Source organism: Rhinolophus ferrumequinum, chromosome X, assembly GCF_004115265.2.
Source record: "Rhinolophus ferrumequinum isolate MPI-CBG mRhiFer1 chromosome X, mRhiFer1_v1.p, whole genome shotgun sequence".
NCBI lineage: Eukaryota > Metazoa > Chordata > Mammalia > Chiroptera > Rhinolophidae > Rhinolophus > Rhinolophus ferrumequinum.
The window spans coordinates 117,963,406-117,983,322 of NC_046284.1; the positions used below are offsets into that span (position 1 = coordinate 117,963,406).

Below are 19,917 nucleotides of genomic sequence, written 5' to 3' on the forward strand. Positions count from 1 at the left end.
GGTACTGCGGAAAATTCCCCAAATATACACAAGAATACCCAAATCCAGGGACAAACAAAAAATAGGCTCTAGAATAAAAATAAAAAACAAACCACAAGCTGTACTCTCATTGTGAATTAATATTCATTTCTGGTTTTCATCATTAGTAGTATGGAGAGTCTTATATGTAAATCGAGGGGACACACTGGGTGAGCTCTAAGATTCCTTTCAGTTCTAACATAAATCATGATCCCCCCCCCATTATTCCTGGCTATTATTTATCATTTCTACCCACTGTCGCCTATTTCTGTAGTAGTTGAGCATGAATCTATTTTTGTCACACTGTTCTTTTATCACATCCTTAGAAAAGTAAGATTTTTTTTTCAGATCTCAGTATAGAAGAAACAAAATCACAGCTTTTAGAGAAACTGAATCCAGGAATATTTCAAAATAACTTTCTCAAAATCCAACAACAACATAAATATTTGAGATTTCTAACTTAAAGAATTGACCAGTAGGATTTTTTAAATGGAAAAAAAAAAGTATTGAAATACAACTCTTTTTTCAGTTTAAAAATGAACTGAAATATAAACTAAAATAGTAATATATAGTCAGAAGTATAATTCATAGTCAGAAACACAAATTCAGTCCAACATGGCCAGGGGCATTCAGGATGCTTACACTTTGCCCAGAAAGTCTGTGAAAAAAGTGATTTATCATTTTAATCATTAAATTTAGCTATTATTGGGCTCCTATCTTTTTATTTTATATTTCACAGTAGGAGGGACTGAATGGACAATGGGAAAATGGAAACGTGATTCTCTTTGGGGAATGGAATGCGGAAAATTGTTGGAAAATGGATGTGTATTTTGACTTTTCACTTTACTTTCCTGAACCATCAGACATTTTTGTCACGGACATATATTACTTGTACATTTCAAAACCTAACAAAAATTATTCAAGAACAAAACAGAACTTTTTCACTTCCTCATATGCATTTCCCTTGAAAGAAAGAGGGAGGTATAGTAATAATGAACTTTAAAAAGAAAAAGCCTAAACTTTCCCATTAAAATTACTTAGATTAAAATTTCAGAGCACCCCAGGCATATCTATCGTCTTAAGCTTTCATGAGAGCATAACAGTTAGGTTTATATGGCTGTCTCCTGCCTAACAGTTAGCAACTCTATAGCTGATTCTTGGATTCATTTATCATTCTCTCTTGCCCAGCATGCTGCCCGATATATGGGGGGTGCCGAAAAAAATGTATACAAGTGGACACTTTGGTCAATGTTGCTCAAGCAGTAATTCGCCATCATCAGAAGTGTTTGGACGCTGATGGGAACCCCTCTGAGCACCTCTTGTCATTGCAGAAGTCACATGTGACTTGTATTCCTCTTTTGTTATCGGTATATCCTGAGTATTACAATTTCAATACAGTTTTCTTTTGTTAAAATGTGTATACATTTTTTGGCACCCTCTGTATATTAGTTGCTTGATAAATGTTCATGAAACCACTAAAGTCCTGCCTCCTCTCTTTGTTATCTTTGTAATCTGGTTGAGTCGACTTCCTACATTCAAAGTAGGAGTGATCACAACCACCTCACAGGGTTGTTGATTATATGACACAATGTATATAAAGCGCTTAGCATACTGCCTGGTATCTAGTGGTCTCCATTCACCCTCACTCTTGCCTTTAAAATAAAGTCTCTTCCCAGTGGGAAGTAATAATTTTCACAAGATAAAAAAAATCAGCAGTCCTTTTAAATGCCACTTTAAAGGCAGCAAAGATGGGCCAGGCGAGACATTACCTTGGCATGTGTTTCAGGGGTCCCAATACCACCCATACATTTGGTGATTTGCTAGATTCACTCACAGGATTCAGAAGCAGTCGGACTCATGGTTACAGTGCACTACAACAATTACCAAAGGGGAAAACCCACCAGAGGGAGTCTGGAAGATTCCATGGCCAGATTTCTTCTGTCCGCTCCATAGCACCAGGAAGGACTGTGTTTCTTCCTCTAGCCATGAGACACAGCTACACGTTTGCAGTGCTCTGCCCAGTGAGTCCTGCTTGAGATGCACAGTCCAGGGTTCTTTTTTTTTTTTTTTTATTGGGGAACAGTGTGTTTCTCCAGGGCCCATCAGCTCCAAGTCGTTGTCCTTCAATCTAGTTGTGGAGGGCGCAGCTCAGCTCCAAGTCCAGTCACTGTTTTCAATCTTTAGTTGCAGGGGGCGCAGCCCATCATTCCATGCAGGAATTGAACTGGCAACCTTGTTGTTGAGAGCTCACGCTCTAACCAACTGGGCTATACGGCCGCCCCTCTGGAAGCTCAGCGGCAATTCATTATCTTCAATCCAGTTGTGGAGGGCGCAGCTCACTGGCCCTTGTGGGAATCGGACCAGCAACCCTGCCGCTCAGAGTTCACGCTCAAACCAACTGAGCCATCCGGCCACCCAGAGTCCAGGGTTTTTATTGGGAGTTTGTCAGTTAGGCATAACGACCTTCCACAACTGCCCAAATTTCAGATTCCCAGAAGGAAGCAGGTGTTCAGTGCCCCAGATGGGCAAGACAACTCATCACCTAGAGAATGTTTTAAAAGCAAAGCGTCCAGGTGTCAGCCCAGGGCCAATCTTGTAAGAAGGTCTTTTAAAGATAGCAGCCTCAGGCCTGCTCTGCTAATGGTTTCCTGCACACATGGCAAGTGATAAACTGGGAAAAGATGGCAGAAGTTACAGGAAAGAAGAGTCATAAGAATGGGGAAAGCAGAGAAAGGACAAAATGGTTGAAAGGAAAAGAGAAAATGAAGTAAAGGGAGGACGAGGAAAGAAGACAAAAATGGAACAGGGAAGGCAGCAAGAAGAGGAAGTCATCACCTGCCTCAGCCAACCTGGCCTCTCACTCTGGCCACCTGACCCTCTAGCACCTTTGCTCAATGCCATTCCTCCCAACGCCCCACCTCACACTCCTCTTCCTCCGATGCCGTGTTGCCTATTTTTCATTCCTTCTGTTTATATACGTATCTGTTCCCTTGGTCCTGCTGCCTTGATGTAATCTAGCTGCGTAGATAAGGATAGAGGAAAAGGATGAGGGAAGGAAAGTCCAATACTGATGACATTAAACAGGAAAAAGTTTTTGAGTTAAATGAAACAAGAGGTCAACAACAGGCTCCCAGAGCTCCTCTTAACTTTGAAAGAAATAGGAACTCTTCTGGCTTTAAAAGAAACATTGAGAAAACATGTGAATGTACTTTTCAATTACAGTGGCCGCCTTGGCTTCTGATAGGTCATTGATTACTTCTCTCATTTAAGTATCTAAATATCTACTTTTTCTACTTTTTCTAAGTTGAAAAGTGCTAGGGTTTTACTCTTCTAACCCTCTCTTTTTGGACTTTCTGAGTTCATAAAAAGGAAAAGAAGATAAAGGAGCTATTCCTTGCCTTAGTGCTTTTGTAACTGAAAAATATGACAGATTCTTTCCTCTTTTTCTCACATTTTGTATTTTAAAAATTGCTGTCAGACTAAGGCTTTGCCAAGTTTCAACCCCAAGTGAAATTTTACCAAGAAAACTGAAAGATGTATAAAAAGCAGATGGATTATAGGTATCATCATTACAGCCTACACATGTGTTATGTTTTTTTAAACAAGTTCATCTCTCATGTGTTAAACGTGTAACATTAGTTATAATTATATTCATGTACTGAAATATATATCCTTTGATCATTCCATTTCAGGACAGTTTCACTTTTGTAAAAATACGCATACATTCACCTGGATAAAAACAGACAGCCTAGGTAAGAGAGAAAATGAGAAGGAAGCTTTCTATTTTCAATCAACTAGAAGTCTACTACATAGGAGAAGATATTTTCACAACTCCAGATAATGGAGGCTGAACAAATACAAGGCAGTTTTCATAAAAATAGAATGAGCTGCCTTATTTGGTAATTGTAAAGAGAGGGGCATTGTCACCCAGGGAGCTCATGACTGGAGCTCTGGTGTTAGTGGGACTCTGAGAAATCAGTGGCGAGCCAATGGAAGGACTGGACAGAAGAGTGAACGTAGATGCCATAAGCATTCTTTATCTCAGCTGACTCCCCAGTAAGGCCTTCCTTGCTCAGCTGGTTAAATGCGTTCTGTTTCCAACATGGTAAATTACCATTGTTTGAATATGCAAAGAGAAGCCAAGGAATGGCCAAAATCCAGAACACTGACAACACCAAATGCTGGTGAGGATGTGGAGCAACAGGAACTCTCACTTATTGCTGGTGAGAATGCAAAATGGTACAGCCACTTTGGAAGACAATTTGACAGTTTCTTACAAAACTAAACATATTCTTGTTATATGATCCAGCAACTGCACTCCTTGAATTAAAAACTCCAAATGAATTGAAAACTTACATCTGCCCAAAAACTTGCACACAGATATTTGTAACAGCTTTATTTATAACTGCCAAAACTTGAAAGCAACCAAGATGTCCTTCCATAGGACAAATAAGTAAACAGTGGTATATCCAACAATACAATATTATGCAACTCTAAAAGAATGAGCTATCAGGCCATGGAAAGCCATTGAGAAGTCTTAAATGCATATTACTAAGTGAAAGGCGGCGATCTGAAAAGGCTAAATACTGTATGATTCCAATGATATGCATTCTGGAGAAGGCAAAACTATGGAAACTGTAAAAAGATTATGGTCAACAGGGATTGGGGGAAGGAAGAATGAATGGATAGAGCCCAGGATTTTTAGGGCAGTGAAACTTTTCTGTAAATACTACAATGGTGGACCCATGTCATTATATATTTTTTAAAACCCATGGAGTATGCAACACCAAGAGTGAGCCCTAATGTGAACTGTGGACTTTGGGTGACGATGATGTGTCAGTGTGAGTTCATCACTGTAACAAAGGTACCATTCTAGTGTGGGATGTTGACAGTGGGGAAGGCTGTGCGTGTGTGGGGGTAGGAGGTATAAGGGAAATCTTTGCGCTTACCACTCCATTTTGCTGTGAACCTAAAACAGCTCTAAAAATAGTGTATTAATTTAAAAAGCAAAGAAGCTGTGTATGCTCCTCTTCAATAAGGCAGTAAAAGGAATATATTTATGTGGTAGGCAGTGAATCTAATGACATCTTAAAGTCTCTTCCAACCCTGAGGTTCCTTGATTTCTATGCTATGTTTGGTGTTGGGATACCACTGACTCTTAGGACAGGAAAGAACTTTAAAGGTCATCCGATGGAGGAATTCTTTTCTCTGCAGCATGACTGCTAAAAGGTCATCTAGTCTGTGCTGGAAGATCGCTGGAGAATGGAAATCTGGTGCCTCTTTGATTAACTCTTTCAACACCTCCTGAATCACTTTGTCTGACAGTCATCCTCGCATTGAAACAATCTGTCTCCCCATAGTTACCACCCTTTAGATACATCCATGGGAATCACAAAGACAGTAGTGGGTGTCTGGAGGCAAACTGGATATCTATTCAACAGAAATTCTACCGATAAATGTGAAGCCCTTGCCGCAGAGGTCGTCATTGGAAGAAAATTGGGCAGGGATCAGGGACAACCAGACAGAACCAGAATGGACAGCAAGCTAGACACAGAGTGAACTTGAGGTCCCAGAGGACAAAGGCAGGGACTCAGTTTAGTTGTTTGTGAGGTTATCCCCATGCAGGGCCACAGGCAAATTTGGGCAAAAGCACATTCATTTGTTTTTGCCAGGGTCGTCCTCCTCTTGATGAATATTGAGTTAATTACATTTCAACTAAATACTCCTAAATCATACCTTCCCCAAAAGGTTCTTCTAAACTGTTTACAGACAAAATGATCTATCATCTAAGGAGTTCACAACCTTATTTAGAAAATACAGAAGAATTTTGCTAAATCAAGTGGACACTTTCATTCCTTATTTCACTTGGTATTCTTCTGAAATCTAACACTACTAAATAATCTTTCCTTGACACTTTTCCTGTCTTGACCATCTTTCTCTCTGTCTCATTTTTTCTCAGCCTCCTTCATGGGATTCTCTCCCCTCCCTTCTAATAGTGATGAAAGTTTTCCCAAAGCCCAATCCCCGGCCTTGTTATACTACATAAAACAAATCTCCTAGCCATTCTAGCCACTCCCATGGCTGTAGCTACACTCAAATGATACTCATGTATCTCTCAGAGAGCCTCTCTCCCGCACTCCTGAATCGTCTCTACTGAACAGGCCACAGGTGCCAACCAACTTGGTGGAAGCAAATATGACACTGTTTTCAAGTGGCTCTAGAAGAAGGAGAAATGAATGTCAATGTACAAGTATGGAGTGTGGGAAAAATTGTATCATGACATAGAGACTGACAAAGAGCAATTGTGTATAATAATATATTTTATGTAATATGAGCTTTAAAGTATGTACATATAATTAAAGTTTAAGTTAAAAATTATAGGTAGATATTTGGCCATTTGCACTCTTTTCCTAAATATTGTATATTGACGTTGAAAAAAAGAGAAGTTGTTTTCAACTTTCTCATTTAGGAAAACGATGGTTTCACTTATAGTCAGGGTCCACTTACATTTAGGTATATACTCTAATTGTATCTCCAGATCAAGACCTTCATCGGTCAATGCTGCTAGTAAGTGAGCACACTGTTTCTCTATTTCATGTTCTCTCCACCATAAGCAATGTCTCTTGGTTCTCCATTCTGTAAGAAAAAGCAGTAATGGTCTTTCCTTTCCATCTATCACTCCTTTCCCATCCCCACCAACCTGATTCTGTAACAAAACTCATCTGTGATTTGTCCAGCAAGTGTCAAATTGGCCCTTGTTGGTCCCTGAGTGAAAAATGCCATGGATGTGTTTTGTTTGATTTAAATAGAAATTTATAAATTAAATTAGTATTTTAAACTGAGATACTTCACCTGTAACCAAAGTACTATTTGCTTACTATTTCTTTGGTGCCTTACTCTTTTTCCTTCTCAATTTCATGACCTTCACCCTACAATGCTCAGTCATCCAGCCGCCTGTAGAGAGACCAGAATTCATTACAGAGGAAATTTGAAGAGAAAGTCCAAGGGAATATTCATCTTCTGATCTTCAAAAATAGGCTTATGAAGCAGGACACTAATCCTCCAAAACTAGCTTTTTTCTTGAGGGAGGGCTTTCTAGATTACTTTATGTCCTCTGAAGTTTTTTAAGGGACAAGCTTTGAGGACTTAGCCTCATAGATTCCCACAGTAGCCTGACAATAGGTTGTCCTTCCATCTCTGCCAGCTGGAGCCATGCTACAGAATTTAGAGTATATAAGTAGGGTCACTCTACAGCCTGATTTGACTTGTACAGTCCCAGGTTACACATGTGGCCCATGCATTCCAGCCAGCGGGTGCATTCGTTCACCCTCAAATGTGTTCTACATCTCATGGTATATTTTAGGGGCCATCCTAGTCACAATAGAAGTTAAGAGACAGCCCTTTGTGATGGTTAATTTTCTGTGTCAATTTGCCTGGGCCATGAGGTGCCCAGATATTTGGTCAAACATTATGCTGGGTGTTGATACGAGGTTGTTTGGGGATGAGAGAAACATTTAAATTGGTAGACTGAGTAAAGCAGATTGCTTCCCCTAAGGTGGTCGGGCCTCATTCAAGCAGCTGAAGGCTTAAATAGAACAAAAATGCTGACCCTCCCCCGAGTAAGAGAGAACTCTTCTTGCCTGATGACTTTCAAACTGGGACACTGGCTTTTTCCTACCTTCAAACTCGAATTGAAACATTGGCTCTTCCTGGGTCTTGAGCCTGCCAGCTTCAGATTGGAACTCCACCAGCAGCTCTCCTGGGTCGCCAGCTTGCCAAGTCACCCTACAGACCTTGGAACTTGTCAGCCTCCATGATTCTGTGAGCCAATTCCTTTTAGTAAGTATCTTTACACACACACACACACACACAAACACACACACACGTCCTATTGGTTCCGTTTCTCGGGGGGAACCCTGTCTAATAAGCCCTCCTATCTTCTGATCTGAGGAACTGTGAAAAGGTGAGAGAGAAAAAAGCAGGAGAGCAAAGAGGGCAGTTGGGTCTCCTGACTTCTCTTCTTTTGCCTGTGCCTGGCAAAGAAGAGACACGAAGGACAAATTGGGGAGAATACAGAGGATCTGGAAGCTTCCTCATACCACTCAATCATATAGCCTTGCTTGATAACCAAGTCATGCAAAAGGAGATCTTGAAATTTAGCTTGTCCAAGTCGCCCTAGGTTCCACTAATGGAAAGTAACTGAGCTTCTAGCTGTAGAGTTTGCTCAAGGTATGGCCATAGTGGGGGTGAGGTGAGATCCACCGAAGACTCTACAGAAGACCACTTGAGTTAGGATTGCTATGGTCTGAATGTTTGTATCCCCCCAAAATTCATGTTGCAACCCTAACCTCTAAAGGTGATGATATTAGTAATGGAGCCTTTGGAGTGATTAGATCATGAGGGTGGAAGCCCTCAAGAATGGGATTAATGTCCTTATAAAAGAGACCCCACAAGGCTCCCTAGCCCTTCTGCCATGTGAGGACACCATGAGAAGTCTGTGTCCCAGAAAAGGGTATCACCTGATCATGCTGGCACCCAGACTGTGGACTTCCAGCCTCCAGACTGTGAGAAATACATTTCTGTTGTTATAAGCTCCCCAGTCTGCGGTATTTTGTTAGAGCAGCCTGAGCAGACAGGGTCAAATGGAAGTCAGGGTCAGACCTCAGAGGGATCAGAAGTGACAAGAGGCAGAGCTGAGGCCAAAGCAGCCAGAGCAACACAAGACCCTCACAAAGTTAATAGAGACCAGATTACTAGTTCTCCCACCAAAGATGTAAGCCATAAATGCCAGCCGAGCTAGCAGCACCCAAGTAGATATGGAACATTGCTTCAGGAGCCCAGAGAAAGATCCAAAGAGCCTCACTCTTCCCTCCTACCAGGAGGTTACAAAAGCTACACCCTACCCCACACATCTCAGTGCTCTTCTAAATAGAAAGCCAGGAGGAAACTGGGTATTTTTATGTTAGTTGGAACGATACTCGTTGCCAATTTTCAAACATTTGTAAAATGTTTGAAATTGTCCTGCAAAATAGGACAATAATATATTTTTCAAAGTATATAAAAAATAAGCATACAATTCATTAATAAAAATAACCCAATTTTTAAAACAGACAAAGGATTTAAATAGACATTTCTCCAAAGTAGATCTACAAATGGCCAACAAGCATATAAAAAGATGCTCAACATTATTAGTCGTTAAGGAAACAAAAAATCAAAACCACAATGAGATAGCACTTCATACCAGTAGAATGGCTAGAATCAAAAAGACAGGCAATAACAAGAGTTGGCAAGGAAGTGGAGAAATCGGAATCCTTATATCCTGCTGATGAGAATGTAAATTGGTGCAGCCACTTTGGAAGAGTCTGGCAGCTCCTCAAAATGTTAAATACAAAGTTCTCATATGACCCAGCAATTTCACTCCTAGGTATATACCTAAGGGAAATGAAAACATACGTCCACATGAAGCCTTGTACTCAAATGATAATAGCACCATTATTCTTAATAGCCAAACAATGGAAACAACCCAAATGTCCATGACTAATGGATAAACAAAATGAGGTTTATCTATACAATGGAATATTATTCAGACATACAAAGGAATGAAGTATTGCTATACATTACACATGGATAAACCCTGAAAACATTATATTAAGCAAAGGAAGCCAGTCACAAAGAGCCACACAGTGCATGATTCCATTTATGTGAAATGAATGGAGTGGGCAAATCCATAGGGGCAGAAAGTAGATTAGTGGTTGCCAGGGGCTGGGGGCCGGGGCGTGACTACTAATGGGATGTGTTTTCTTTTGGGGGTGATGAAATGTTCTGGAATTAGATAGTAATGATTGTTGCATAACTTTGTGACTATACTAAAAACTATGGAATTGTTTCTTTCCAAGGGTAAATTTATGGTATATGAATTCTACCTCAATGTTTTAAGAAAGAAGAAAGCAATATTTCCTAAATTTTCAGAATGGACTAACACTGAAACAAGAGTGACTTTTGGTGTATTGGTTTTTCTTGTGCTTTTCCTCCAGGAGGGAGATTGGGAGAGGCCATAATTATAGACTAAATAAAGAAAAGGTATTCTTTTCTTCATATTTATAATGTGGTGTGAAAAGAATTTTCTGACCTTGAGATACGCATAAAGATCCAGATTTCTGGTTCTCTTGAAAGTTTTTTATTTGGTAACGGTGGGCTGGCGATCCTATATGAAAACAACACTCTGAGTTCAATAGCAGCAGCAGCCCACTTTAGATGGGGCACGCACTCTCCAGTTTACCACGACTCCCTCCCCAACCAATACCACTCACTCACATTGCCTACCTAGTTCTGAATATATCTGAATGTCTGATTCCTGGTCAATGAGTCAATTCTAAAAGTTAAACACCAATGAGCAGTATTTATATTTGTTTCAGGTAGGAATATGTTTAGCTGCACATAAGAAACACCTAAATAACAGTACCTTTAACATTAGGGGTTTCTGTCTTCCATGTATCAAGAAGTCTAGAAGTAGTTGCTAAAGGTGAATCAAGAACTCAGTGATAATAAGATCCCAATGTTGCACAGGCTACTGACTGTCTACCAAATATCTCTTTTTTTATGTATTACTTGAACCTGAGATTATTTGGAGAGAAAATGTAACAAGTTAAAAATGAAATTTCCTGTCTCTTTTACAACTGGGAGTATTTAAAATAGTCCTGGTCAGTAAGATGTAAGTAAAAGTCACTGAAGGAGACGTCCAGGAAGGCAATTTTAAGGGCTTAACACAACTGGCAGATGCCTTCTTGTCTCTTTGCTCTTCCCCTTCTTTATGCCTGAAGTGAAAATATGATGGCTGGAGCTCTGACAGCCATTTTGAGAACAGGAGGCTTAGGATGACAAAGCACAAAGTCAAAAGGAGCATAGGTTCCAGGTAATATCATGTAACCACCATCACAGCCTTGGGCTACCCATTTTTGACTTAATAAAGACATAATTTAAGCCACCCTTTTATGGGTTTTTATTATAAGCCGCTGAATGCAATTTCTGATTGGCACACTGCCAATGTATCGATAGGCTTTTGGCCTTTTCTTTAAAGTATTAAAATTGCCGCTGCCTTGGCTCATGATAAGAATTTGAAGAAGGGGGAATGGATCTATCACAGGCACAACTTTCCTGTTCACTTAAAGGCAGGGGCATTATTCCGGCACCAAATGCGTATCGTATCCAATTGTGGTTGAAATTACACTTGATCTTAGCCAAAAGGCCGAGAAGCGATGTGGTTGAAATTAGAAGCATGCAAATTCTTCATTGAAAATGTACTCCTACACTTCCTATTAAGGACATTTTGGTTCCTTAATAGGTTGGGACAAATAAATACGGCATCTATGTAAAACATCCACTAGAACTCAGAATATGCCACTGATGCTCTAGTCTAGGTTATTTGACTTCCACATTCCCAACTACAGTAGGCTCTGGAATGACTCCATTTTCTTACCCACTTCCCTCTATTCAAACTAAAGCAAAACACTCGTTTGGACAGTCCATTGATGCAAATGCACTAAAATCATGTGGCTGTGAGTCTTCAATAAGATACAGGCTCATCCAATTCACAGAAACTAAGATGTGGAAACAACCTCAATGTCCATGGATAGATGAATAGATAAAAAAAAATGTGGTGTATACACAGTGGAATATTATTCAGTCTTAAAAAGGAAGGAAATCCTGCAGTATGTGACAACATAGATGAACCTGGAGGACATTATGCTACGTGAAAGAAGCCAGTCACAGAAGGACAAATACTATATGATTTCACTGATATGAAGAACTTAGAGTAGGTAAACTCATAGAAGCAGAGAATGGAATGGTGAGTACCAGGGGTTAGGGGCAGGGGAAACCAGGAGCTGCTAGTCAACAGATGTAAAGTTTCAATTATGCAGGATGAATAAGCTCTAGAGATCTGCTGTACAACACTGTACCTATAGCTCACCATACTCCATTGTATACTTAAAAATTTAAGAGGGTAGATTTCTCTCATGTTTCATGTTCTTACTACAAAAAAAATAATTTTTTTTTAAAGTCACAGACTTATCCAGATAACTAGAGAAAGTATGTATATACGTAAACATACAATGTCCATCTAAATGAAAACACAAAATTTAAAACTACTTTCAGCACATTCAACACCCCCCGAGAATACATCCTTTTGCAGGCCCAGTTTAAGCCACGCTGTTCTAAACAGTCCATGACCTTCCCCTTATACCTTTTTCTGAACCTCGTATGTGTCTCCCTTCCTGTGCTTGTCATTTTGTAAGACACTTCTTTGTTTTCTCATCTTTCGTCTTTGTCTGGGAGCCTTTTGAGGTGGGCAAGTGCTCTACTCTATTCCTTTACAGACAAATCTAATGACTTAACACTGGATAAATGTTCTATAAATACTGGTTGCTTTGAATGAAGCTCTAGATAAAACTCATCACACTTTGAAGGAGGCCCATCAGTAAGACAAATCTGAAATTATCTGTACTTGCAATTTGTACAATACACAAAAAAGGAAAACCCATTAAAAAGTACTCAAGTCATTAATAACTTGACTTTGATGACCTGCAAAGACCAAGGAGAGAGAGCATCTTGTTTCCCCTTGACAGGTATTTATTATTTATCCTTTTTATCCGAACTCATAGATTTTGTTCATCCTTCCTGTTCAATCAGCACCAAGAGGCATAATGGTTGTGAAAGGTCCCTAATGTCTTTGGTGCCCCCCTCCCAGCCTCCTATTTTAGGGCAGAGCCATGAGCTCATTTACAGAAAGTCTTGCCAGGTTCTGCATATGGTTTGTAATATAAATAGATCACATCTTAGGCATATCAGCAAGATAGAGGAGGCTTGCCCTCCCCAAAGTCTGCTGAAGTAGAAATTCTCACCTAAAAAAGTAGGCAAGCCACCTCTACTTTCTACTTCTCAGGGAATTTAAGGATGTGTTGTGTGAAAACTTCACTCTTTGGCAAGCTTAGATGAGTCCTGGACTATGCAAAACTAAAATATGCCAAAACTGGAGACTGAATGGAAATCCTGTTTAATTTTAAACTTTTACCTATCATTGGGTTTTGTGACTGCATATTAATTAAGATCAATTTAGGTTCATGATCTGGAATATAACCTATTGCATTAACCTAAACTATAGTGATTACATTGTGTTTCACCATTTTTAAATAAAACCTGATCGGTTGGCTTACTCGGGATATTTGGCTTACTCAGGTTCATTAAAATAAAAATGAACCTACAAGGTAAAGTTGACCACAAAACCAAATGATCCTGAGCTGCACAATAATCATAAACAGAGAGCCTTTTCAATCTCTTTCGGCATCTAATTATTTGTTTCTTTTTAAATACTTTTTTATTTGAAATAATGTGTCATAAGAAGTTGCAAAAATTGAGTTCTGTGTACCCTCCACCCAGCTTCCCCAAATGAGAACATCTTACCTAACTATAGTGCATCGCCCAAACCAGAAAACTGACATGGATTTGATACAATACTGTTCACTCAACTAATAATCTTATGTGGATTATACTCTTTGGCTGCACTTTCTTGGGGTGGGGGTGCAGTGTCCAGTTCTATGGAATTTTATTGCATGTGTAGACGGGCATAATGATCACCATAACCAGGATACGCGTTGTTATTATTTCTAAACATTGATGAAAGCCCAACTATGCCCTGAGCACTGTTAGGCACTTTTACATAATAATCTCATGAGATAAATGGATTATTTCCATTTTGGAGTGAGAAGACTTAACAATAGAAGACAAAGCATTTCCCTCTCCTTTTGGTCCTTCGGTATCAGGCCTGTGGCTAGAGATACTCTTGTGTAATGTCATTAATTTCCATATGAGGAGTTGGTTGTCTTAACCTTTATATTGTACCTTTAATAAGTCATAGCTCTTCAGGTTTTAGACGTATAAAGAGAAAGTTCACAATCTGTTCACTTTTTTGGTTGTTGTTAACTACCATGAGGCATGAAGTGAGTGAAGAGATCACACAGCAAAGAGGATCCACCCTGCAGCCCAGAATGGCAAAAGCTCCAGGTCGGAAGTCCCTTTTGCATTCCCTCAAAACCATAGCAACTCTATTTCTGCTCTTGTTTTTCTTCTGAACCCAAACAATATTTATCCTCCAGGAATTATTTCTAAAAATAAAACAAGAAGAAACATGTCTCTACCTTTGGTTTCTAAATGTTACTTGTAACCTCCGATTTCGTTTAATTCCCCACTAGAAAACACTGTCCGTTTCGCTATCTTCAGGCTCCATGCAGTTAGAAAATGTATGCCCTCAATGCTTCATGTGCCCGTCCTGCCACTGGGGCGGGGAGATTCCCATAAAGGAAATATGGTGGAGTTCACTGCGGCTCAGCCCCGAGCTATGGACCATTACTTCTTGTAACGCTCTGCCTTTCATCAACTATCAAGCCAAGTCCAGCCCAAACAGTTGGGACGCTGGGACCCCACATCTGAGTTTTTCTCTTGTTTCACTGGCCACTCCTTTTCAGTGTCTTTTCCTATTTCTTCCTCCTCTTTCTGACCTCCACAGTTGGAGTCCTTGGGGACCATCCTCAGCCTTTTGTTGCCCCGCAACAAACAATTATCTGACCCCAAATGCCAATGGAAAGTTTGCCCTAAAAGATTTTATTCAATGCTATCATATACCCAGATTCAATCCACATGTTGATGACTCCCAAATTTCAATCTCTAGTCCTGCTTTTTCTCCCCACCCCAGGTTCTTATATGCAACTGTCTCCACTTATGTCTGTTAGGTGCCTCAAACTTCACTTGTTCACATGTTTGTGGGCAAGAGTTTGCTTGTGAACAAGTGAAGTTCGAGGCACCTAACAGTAAGTGGAGACACTTGCATATAAGAACCTGGAGTTGGGAGAAAAGGCAGGACTGGAGATTGAAATCTGGCACCATCCAAGGAATTGTCTCAGATTCGAATTCTGATTTTATGGAAATCATTCGATGCATGCATACTATGACTAGAATCAAAGAATGATGGAACTGTAGGGATCTATCTCTGGGAGATGAGAGGAAGACTCAGAAGCTTTTGAGATGGACCTAAATTTATACACTTCTTGTGATGGGAGAGCCAGAATGAGAACTATTGTTTGTTACAGCTTCAGGGCTGATACGTTTTCCTGTAGCTGACTTGGCTCCCTTACGTAAAATATGTAGCTCAGTTGCTTTCGCATCATTATTTTCCTAAGTCATTGTTAGATAGACAGTTTCCTATAGTACAGGGGTCAGCAAACTACAGCCCGCAGGCCAAACCGGGTCTGCCACCTGTTTTTGTACAGCCCATGAGAATGATTTTACCATTTTTAAACAGGAAAAAGTTCCGAAGAACAATAATAATTCATGACATGTGAAAAATATATTAAAAACAAATTTTAGTGTCTGTAAATAAAGTTTTATTGGAACATAGCCACACTCATTCATTTAGGTATTGTCTCTGCCTGCCTATGCACTACAGCGGCAGAACTGAATAGTCACAACATACACCATCTGGCTGGCAAACTGAAAATATTTACTATCTGGCCCCTTACAGAAAAAGTATAGTGACCCTGGTCTACTGACAAGAGCTCAAACATTAGATTTCAAGAAAAACAAACAAACAAACATGGATTTCAGTTTTCACTCATCTGACAGTGTGATCTTTGAGTACGATTCAATGTCTGTGAACCTGAAATTAAATGGGGATCATAAGACTTTCCCTGAAGGGTTGTCAGACGTGTTAGAAGCAATGCCTGTACAGGTTTAAAATATACTAGGAACTCAACAAATATCAGCAATGACAATAATAATACTTACTAATATTATCATTAACACAAACTTTACCTTCAAAATTTCCCCTTTGGTATGCATTGAGAGTTCCTGTGTCAAATGCCTTTTGAAATGCAGGCAAATACACGACGTAAAACAACTATCCTAGCCCCTTTCATCCATTAGTTGGGTGATGACAGAACAAATTCTCATCACATCATGTTTTGACAGCAGACTGCAAGGAGGTTAATATCTTTACAATTCACGTCATTGCACCCCATCATGAATTCCCTGAGTAATCAGTTTCCTGGAAAATTGTCTCCCGAGTGATAAAGTGACACTATCTGAAATAGGAAATTATCATATCCTGCCCAATCCTCTTTCCAACTTTCTTATCCCAAGAATGTCAGAAAATAAGTTCAGTTAACAGAAAACGGGGAGCCAACATTCAGTTAACAAATAGCAGATAGAAACAGTCCCCAGGCTACCAGAACCCTACTCCTTCAGATTTCCTGGAGGACACTTAGAGTGGCCATAGAGGCCGAGTTTAGCCTTGCGTTTTGAACAGCATCGCCACAGGCATCTAGGATCAGAGTTGGGAGTATGCCTGACACTCACCTTGACCTCAGCCCTGTCCACCTCCTGTCCTTCAGAAGATTCTGCCATCCCTGGTGGCTTCTTGGCATCAGACATGCCTCCTGGCTTCCATCTCATTCCTGGAGTGCAAAAGAGGTCAATTCTAGCCCTTTTTCTTTGTGTGACCCCATCCTCTCCCCTTCTTGCATCCCGCCATTTTCTCCTGTTCTCTAGTCAGTTTGGGCTTAGCAGAGTTACTTGCAGCCTCCTCAGACTTCCTCTTCCCGCTTCACTCCCCTTTCTATGGCACTTTCTGGGATGATCCACATCTCTCACGAGTGACAAGACGTCATCTTGCTAATTAACATATGGCCTAATTATGGCGGTGTTACACTTTAGAAGACAGAATTAAAATCTGGAATGACCCAAGTAATTAGGAGGAGCAGGCAGAGACAAATGAAAGCAGCAGTGACAAAGTGAGGGTGGGCAATGACTTGGGCACGTCCTCTGAGGCTGAAAACAACTGGCCTCTACTCAGGTGCATGGACACCTGGGGATTGACTCCAAGCAGGCTGCTAATGTCACAAGGGAGTATCCTATGTAGGGCAAGAGGGGATTTTCTTTCCTCACCCTCCTCTTTATCCTCTCCTCCAGCACCCGTGGTGAGAGCAAATGAATCAGAAAAATTCATGCCCACAGAGTTGAATTTTCACAGGGTGTTGCAGAAGACCCGGGACAGTGGGGAGGGGTGCAGTGTGATAGCTTTTTTTTTTTTTTTGCACTTTCTTTTGATACTATTTTTTATTTATTTTTAATTATAATTGATATACGTGTGATAGTTTAACTGCCGTGCTGAGGTGGACACTAGAAAGTGGTTCCTACTCTGCTAGCATTTTGGCCTGGGATTAGAAAAATAAGGACATCATGTGCACATTGGTTGGGTTCCCCCAGAAGTGGACTTTGGGTCAAGAATGTGAGTACAAGGTGTTCATTTGGGAGATCTAGGAAACCCTGGCAAGGAATGAGAAAATGTGACAGGGAGGGGAAAGAACGTGATAGAAGGTATGTCAGCAAGCACGTTATCACTGTGAGCCACTGGAGCTCAATCCAGCTGGGGAGACAGAGCAGAACAGGGGTCAGCCAATTTTTCCCATAATGGGTGAGATAGTGGATGTTTCCCGCTTAGTGGGACAAATGATCTCTGTCACAACTACTCAACTCTGCCTCTGTAATGTAAAAGCAGCCATAGATAGTACAGAAATAAATGGGTATGGCTGTGTGCCGATAAAACTTTATTTGCAAAACCAGGCAGCCAGTCCAAGTGCTGTCGTTTGTCAGCCTCTTGCTGTAGAATAGTGTCTCTCAAACTTCTGTGGTGAAAAACAAAATGTTTAAAAATGTCCAAAACAAGACCTTTGTAAATACAACAACAATGAATCACTAGAAAACATGAAATAAAAAACACATTCAAAATACAAGTCTTTCAAAAAATTATTAGAATGAAAAGACACGCAATGTCTCTAATTGCTGTAAGTTTCTAAATACTCTGAAATTGTACGACTTTTCATGGTCTTATTGGCCATCTACCTATAAACTTTTGTGAAGTGTATTTTCAAGTCCCATTTAAAAAACATAGTTTCTCAGAGAATTGCTTGGTGGTGTAGCCAACCCCCGTCTCCCTCCCCCTCCCCAGGAACTGGGTACCAGAATGGTTAGATGCCCTTTAGACAATCAAATAGCAACATCATAAGTTTGAGCCTGCGGGGGCTGCAGAAAAGTCTAGGCTGGAATAATAAATTTGCAAGTCATCAGCATACAGATAGTATCCAAAACCATGAGATTGGATAAAGTCTCTGATCTGACGGGGTAAGGGTAGAGAAAGGAGCCCAGGAGGGAGGCCTAGCAGCTTCCAGCCACCCACAGGGTGGTATTATCCCTGTAGAAAGTTTGTGTAAGATGAAACATTGGTGGTTTCACAGACAAGATGGAGTTTGAAAAGCCTTTGGGGCTCCGGGAGAGAGGCAAGGGCAGAATGAGCTCTAGCTCCAACACAGAACAGTCTGGTTTTTATCAGTTTCAACACTTAAGCTTTATTTCCAGAAGAAACGATAAGGCTTGGGGTATTCACTGCTAAGTGTATTTGCTACCTGGATCTAAGTGAAAGGACCCTACGCCCCCTTTACCATTTCTATAGAAACGAAGCCACTACTGTATGCCTATGGTAGACATTGTTTACTTTCAAGTAAGCAACAATATTTTCATTATACAAAGCTTTGAATGCATGCAATCCTCTATGACAAGATTTCTGATAAATTATATTGCTTTTGAAAAAATTGGGCTTTATTGTAAAATATTTTGGTTCCAAATGACCTAATAGTCAAGAATCTGCCAAATATTATTGTGATGATTAAATTTTATGCGTCAACTTGTCTAGGCTACGGTTGCTTGGTTGGTCAAATACTAACTTAGTGAAGGTATTCTGTAGATGGTATTAACATCTACAATCAGTTGTCTTTAAGTAAAGGAGATTACACTCTGTACTGTGGGTGGGTCTTATCCAATCAGTTGAAGGCCTTAAGAGCAAAAACTGAGGTTTCCTGGAGCATAAGGAATTCTGCCTTAAGACTGTTAACAGAGAAATCTTGCCTGAATTTCTAGACTGGTGGCTTACCCTATACACTTAGAACTTAAGACTACAACATCAACTCCTGCCTGAGTTTCCAGCCTGCCAGACTGCCCTACAGATTTCAGACTTGCCAGGCCCCACAATTTTGTGGGGCAAGTCCTTAGAATAAATTTCTTTTGTGTGTGTGTGGGGGCGAGTGTGGGTGTGTGTACACACACACACATATATGCAAATATATCCTATTGGTTCTGTGTCTCTAGAGAACTTTGACTGATAAAGCTATTTATTCACAGATTTCATGTAGGTAAACATTAATAAGAAAACTATATTGAATGGTCAAGAAGCATCCTTGGTGCTCCTCTAATGACGTGTACTACCCCAGGACACCAGAGGTGCCTTCAGATGTTTGATGAATGGAAAAAAGAGGAAGGGAGGGAAACATTTCCATCTGCCAACTGAACTTTCCTGCAGTTTCTGCTTGGAAATCAAGATGGAGATGATCTGTAACTGGTGGCCTTGATGCTGACACAGACCACCCTCAGCACCTCTTGGACAGTTCACCGCGTGCCACTCAGAAAAGAAAAAGGCTGATGAGTTGTTCTTTATAGACACTGAGGGTAGACATTTCCAAAACCATAGTGACTTCTAGAAACAATATGCCATTGATAAGAAATTACTTCGAATTGCAAAATGCATCTGTGTCAAAGAAATGGATGTAGAAGACCGCACATTCTTTTGTTAGCAAAACTGAATTCAGCCAGATACACTTTCCCATGTTATTACAAAGCGAGTTCTATAATAATTAGCAACAGACTGAAAGACAGCTGATTTTCTAAATCACTTGCTTACCGATACAGGATTGCAACTCAATAGGACACTCTGAATAACTTATTTTTAGGACATATGTTTTG

At 40.2% G+C, this 19,917-nt stretch overlaps 1 protein-coding gene across 3 annotated transcripts in view; it reads right to left on the reverse strand.

Moving 5' to 3' along the window:
* Nucleotides 1-16,651, reverse strand: part of FRMPD4 (FERM and PDZ domain containing 4) — a 746,993-nt gene extending 730,342 nt beyond the window's left edge. For all 3 annotated transcript variants that reach the window (XM_033107952.1, XM_033107961.1, XM_033107999.1), the window contains exon 1: nt 16,423-16,651. The gene's annotated coding sequence lies outside the window, so the exon portion shown is untranslated. The remainder of the gene's footprint in view (nt 1-16,422) is intronic.
* Nucleotides 16,652-19,917: the final 3,266 nt, after the last annotated feature.